This window comes from Antechinus flavipes, chromosome 5 (genome assembly GCF_016432865.1).
Source record: "Antechinus flavipes isolate AdamAnt ecotype Samford, QLD, Australia chromosome 5, AdamAnt_v2, whole genome shotgun sequence".
NCBI classification, from domain to species: domain Eukaryota; kingdom Metazoa; phylum Chordata; class Mammalia; order Dasyuromorphia; family Dasyuridae; genus Antechinus; species Antechinus flavipes.
Window position 1 is genome coordinate 254,715,873 of NC_067402.1, and position 6,072 is coordinate 254,721,944.

At 34.8% G+C, this 6,072-nt stretch overlaps 1 pseudogene; it reads right to left on the reverse strand.

Annotated features, from left to right (window-relative positions):
• Nucleotides 1-161: 161 nt before the first annotated feature.
• Nucleotides 162-2,597, reverse strand: LOC127539490 (60S ribosomal protein L17-like; annotated as a pseudogene).
• Between the last annotated feature and the right edge of the window lie 3,475 nt (nucleotides 2,598-6,072).

A 6,072-nucleotide genomic window follows, 5' to 3' on the forward strand; every position in this document is an offset into this window, starting at 1 on the left:
TCTCTCTCTTTATCTTTTTCTTCCTTCCTCCCTCCCTCCCTCCCTCTTTCCTTCCCTTTTTTCCTTCCTTCCTCCTTCCCTCCCTCCCTCTCTCCCACTTTTCCTCTCACCCTTCGTTCCTTCCTTCCTTCCTTCCTTCCTTCCTTCTTTCCTTCCTTCTTCCTTCCCTCTTTCCCTCTTTTCCTTTCTTCCTTCTTTCTTTTCTTTTTACTTTCACTATCACATTTACTCTCATGTCCTAAGTTTTTGTCTCTTCAGTTTTTTTTTTTTTTTTTTTTTGGTGATTTTTTTTTTTTTCTTTTGAGCAACTTCCTCTCCTGGTTTAGGAACAATTTGTTCCTTTTCACTAAGTATCATCTCAATATAGTAAGGAGAATTCATGTATGGCTTTATTCAACCATTAGCCCTGTAAGCACAGTTACATTTTGGGGAGCTTTGTTATCCTGGAAATGCTCATTTGATAAGAGAATCCACATTAAATTTGATCATAAGAAGCAAAAACCCAGTACTTTTCTTTTGGGCCACTGACCCTGTGTCCAACTCCCTTGCTTAGCCTGGGCACACTTGCCAACTCCATTATATCAGCAATAGGGAACACATTGTTTCTTCAATGTGACATCTTTCAAATACTTGGTAGCTTTCTGGGTACACATGCCCTTAATAGTTTAGTTGTTTTCACAGATGTTCTTAAAGTGGATCCAGAGATTTGAGCCTCCTGACTTGCATGATTTTGTGAGGTTCTATGGATCAAGAGAATACCTCACCATTTTAAATAATTACCAAGGATGGCTCAAGGGAAAAAAAACAAACAAACCAACAAACTCCCTCTCCTCAATTCTTTAAAGACTTTCAATGTTAGTTAATCATAAATTTCCCAAGTTCCCCCCAGCATGATTCATCATTATTCACTAACTATAAGCTGCACATGAGGTCCAGGCTTGCTAAGTGAGTACTCCCCATTAATATCTAATGTTGCTTAGCGCAAAATAAGAATCACATAAAATATTCACTGAGTTTATCTGGTTTTGGCAACCCCTTTCACTAAGCACCTAGTGAGACCTGAATTCTTTCCCTTCTTCTTGACTATTCCTTCCCATTTTGAGTATTCCTTGTCCAACAAAACTTGTAAGTTTTATGTTTTGTGTCTTAGTTAACCCCTGTGCTGTGGTTTGCCTTACTGTGTTCTTTGCTTGTACTGTACCTGAAATTCAGAACCTCTCTCAAACAACATTAAGACTACTATGTATATAACCATGAGCAAGTCACTTAATCTCACATTGCCCCAAGCATTTCTCTAAACTATACATTTCAGAACAGTTGCTGGTTTACATTAGAAGAGGAAGTTTCTTCACCAAAAATAGTTAGTTTTATATACAGATAGAATTGTAAATTATAAGAAAAGAAAAAAGAAAAAAAAGCATATAGCTCTTTGATATTCAGAGGTCCAACAACCTCATTTTAAAGATGAGCAAAGTGACACTAAGAGAGAGGTAAATGTCTTTTCCAAGGTCACACAGGGAACTAGAAAAGAAGATAATGGAGTTCATTCTCATCTCTCCAACTTCAAATACTACATGCTTTATGTTGCATAGCCATACCTTAAGCCAAAACCAATCTGATTCTAGCTGATCACCAATATATCCTAGGCCAAGCACTATTTAGTCATTGTTTGGGTCCTGATTGATTTGGATTGAATGTAAATAGCAGCCATTTTTCCTTTGGACAAAAATCCTGAGGGTCTTCTTCTCCCAGATTCATTTATTTATTTATATATATATTTTTTTGGCCTAGGTAAAAGAGGAGATTTTTTTTTTTTGCCTCCATTTATAACCTAGTCTTAATCAGTAACTGGGTGAAATCTCAGTCAAACTGAGACCTATTGAAGACGTTAGTTTAAAAAGCTGAAGGTCTCCTCATTTCAATCAGGGCCATCTGCAATCATCATGATCTGTATCTTGCCAACTGGACCCATATGACTCAAGAGCAGGTGACTTTGCCCAACCCTTCCTTGCTTAAATTCAATTCACTTGCATGTCATGGCATCATCTCCCTAATGTCTTGGTCCTCTTTGAGAAGAAAGGACAAACTACAGCAATTCTGTATTAAATGGGAATTGGATTATGTGAATTTACATATGATTTTTTGGGTTCCCCCCAAAAATTATTGTAAAACTTCAAAAATACTGGGTTCGTGATATTGATTTAGATGGAAAATATGGGGAGTAACCATAAATAGTCTATTGGGGTCTGATTTCATCATACATTGCCAGATAGATACCAAGTCACCAACAGTTAAGACCCTGTGCTAGATAATAGTAAAGTCACTTAAAAGATGGAACTCTCTTTCAGTTGGATATCAATGAAAGTCTAAGTTTTGTTTTTGCTTTTGTTTGATAGAAGGATGTTACTTGTAAGTGCTGTGTCATAGAAAGAACACAAAGCCCCTTTTTTATAAATAGTATTTTATTTTTTTCTAATTACATATAAAGATAATTTCGAACATTCATTTTTGTGCAATCTTGAGTTCCAAATTTTTTGTGCCTTTGTCCCTTACCTGCTCCCTCCCCAGGACAGCAAACAATCTGACATAGGCAATCATGTAAACATATTCCCATATTAGTCAACTTGTGCAAGAAGAAAAACTACAAAAAGGAAAATGCCCCACAAAAAAGTGAAAATAATAAAATAGTAAGCTCCCATCTACATTTAGATTCTATAGTTCTATTTCTGAATATGAATAACAATTTCCATCCTGAGTCTTTTGGAATTGTTTTGGATTGTTGTATTGCTGAGAAGAACTAAGACAATCGTAGTTGATCCTAAACAATGTTAATGTTACTGTATACAGTGGTCCTGATCACATCACTCAGCATCAGTTTCTGTAAGTCTTTCTAGGTTTTTCTTAGATCTGTCTGCTCATCATTTATAATATTCCATTACATTAATATTTTAGAATTTGCCCAACTATTTTTTGGTTGATGGGCATTCCTTTGATTTCCAATTCTTAGTCACCACAAAAAGAACTGCTATAAATATTTTTGTACATGTAAGTCCTATTTTCTTTTTTAATGATCTCTTTGGCAAATGGATTGAGTAGTAGTATTACTGCATTAAAGAGTATGCACAGTTTGATTGTTCTTTGGGCATAAAGAAGATAAGGACATGGTGTCAGAATGCAGAAGTTCCAGTTTCATGACTGGCTATAGTTTTGGGTAGGTTCAAGATTTGAGAATGTGGGGGATGAACTGATGCTAAGTGAAATGAGCAGAACCAGGAGATCATTATACACTTCGACAACGATATTGTATGAGGACATATTTTGATGGAAGTGGATTTCTTTGACAAAGAGACCTAACTGAGTTTCAATTGATAAATGACGGACAAAAGCAGCTACACCCAAAGAAAGAACACTGGGAAACGAATGTGAACTATCTGCATTTTTGTTTTTCTTCCCAGGTTATTTATACCTTCTGAATCCAATTCTCCCTATGCAAGAAGAGAACTGTTCGGTTCTGCAAACATATATTGTATCTAGGATATACTGCAATATATCCAACATATAAAGGACTGCTTGCCATCTAGGAAAGGGGGTGGATGGAGGGAGGGGAAAAAAATCGGAACAGAAACGAGTGCAAGGGATAATGTTGTAAAAAAAATTACCCTGGCATGGATTCTGTCAATATAAAGTAATTATCAAATAAAAATTTAAAAAAAGAGAGAGAATGTGGGGGCAAAATGTGCCTCTAAAATGTGGGGATTAGACTAGACAATTCCAATCATCTTTCTTAAGTCTAGTAAGGGACATAATCAGAGTCTTATCAATATAAGATGTATAAAAAGAAACAACAGAGGGATAATATCTGAAGTTCAACAATGAGGCAGAAGTACTGTTTGGTATCACACAGTATGATGAACAATTTTTTTTTTCCCTTGGATATCAGAAGACCTGGGTTAAAAGATTCACTGCTACCAAGTAGTATTTGTAGAACTGATATAAGTCACTTATCACACTCAAGGCCTCAGTTTGCTAATCTATAAAACTATGGGTTTGGAATAGGTTACCTCTGAGGTCTCTCTGTATAAAAATATATTATCACATAATTTTAATTCTAAGTTGTTTTTTTTTTTTTTTCAAATAAAAATCCAGAAAGAATCCTAAAAATCTAACTGAAAAAAAAAAAAAAAAGAGAAAGATCAGCTCCTCATATATTAGTTGCTATTGTGGCCACATTTTTTTTTCTGGAGACAGAGCATGGATAGCTTCTTCTAGAACTGACTACTATAATATGGATTTTTTTTTCTGATGCATTTTATTTTTTTGTAATTTGCAATGGTGGGGTATTGATCTAGTAAATCATTCAGGTCACACTATCCTACTAAAAGTAAGTGATAAAATACTATCCTTATATCTCTACAAAGTGAAAGCATAACTCAATAAATCAATACTGACTTTAGATTAAGTTCAAAAAGTCTTTACAGTGGGAAGGATGCTGTGTAGGAATTTTGTTTGGCTCTAAGGAAACTTGGTTATACCCAAGGGGGCAGTTCATAAAATATCAAGATAGTTTAGATCTGGGATTACTCCAGATACTGGAGCAAGAACCATGTTTTTTTCAATAAAGGTCCTTAAAGAAGAATTACTTAGATGGATAAAAAGGGGGAAGAGATCTTGTTCTTTATCTCCTTCTCTCCACTATTACCTCAGTCATTATTTTGACCAGAGGAAGGAATTGTGAGCTTCAAAAGCATCAAATGTATGTGGAAAGCCTAGGACAGATCAGATATAGACTCTTGGCTCTACAAATATCATAACAAAACAAATACGACATATATTTGTTTTAAGGGAATTTCTTGAGCATCTCACAAAAGGAAGAAAACAATTTCCAGAAATCGGAAGTTGTAAACTAACCCATTTTCACATGTGATCTGTAACCTTGATCTTACTTTCCCTTACTGTCTGTATGTTCTAGTGTGAGAGTATGCCACAGATTTTTGGAGATGTTTCATACCGACTATTCCATAAATTATCACCATATATGTGCTGTCTTTCCCATTAGAATGGGAGCTCCTTTAGAGGAGAAATTTTCTTCCATTTACTTTTCAATTCTCAGTGCTTTGTATATACTAAGACCTTAATAGTAACCTCATTCATTCGCTCTAGTTAAACACATTCTTTTTAAAAACTATTCAAACCTGACTGACTAAATAGACTTGATTGATGATTTTTTAAAAATTAAAATGTATTTTTTTTTTTTAGTAAACATTGGTTTATGAATCATTGAGAGAGAAAAATCAGAGCAAAAGGGAAAAACCATGGGAGAGATAATAAAACCAGAAAATAGAAGTAAACATAGTATTTGTTGCTTTACATTCAGGTCCCATAGTTTTGTTTTGTTTTGTTTTTTCTGGATGCAGATAGAATTTTCTGTCCAAAGCCTACAGGGATTGCTTTTGATCACTGAATCACTGAGAAGAATCAAGTCTTTTATAGGTGATCATTGCACATTCTTGCTGTTTTTGTGCACAATATATACCTGATTCTGCTTGTTTCATTCATCATCAGTTCCTGAAAATATTTCCAGGCTTTTCTAAAATCAGCTTGTTAATCATTTCTTATATAACAATAATAGTCCATTATCTTCTTATATCACAACTTGTTTGGCCTTTCCCAATTGATGGGCATCTACTCATTTTCCAATTCTTTGTTACCACAAAAAGACCTGCTACAAACATTTTTGTACATGTAGGTCTTTTTCCCTCCTTTATAACTTCCTTGGGATACAGACCTAGTAATGGCACTTCTGGGACAAGGAGTATGCATAATTTTATAGCCCTGTAGGCATAGTAACAAATTGCTCTCCAGAATGATTGGATCATTTCACAATTCCACCAACAATGTATTAGTGTCCCAGTTTTCCCATATCCCCTCCAACATTTATCATTATTGTTTCTTGTCATCTTAGCCAATGTGAGAGGTAAGGTGATATCTCAAAGTTGTTTTAAGTTGCATTTCTTTAGTAGTGATTTAGAGTAATTTTTCATATGACTATAGATGACTTTAATAAGTCATCTG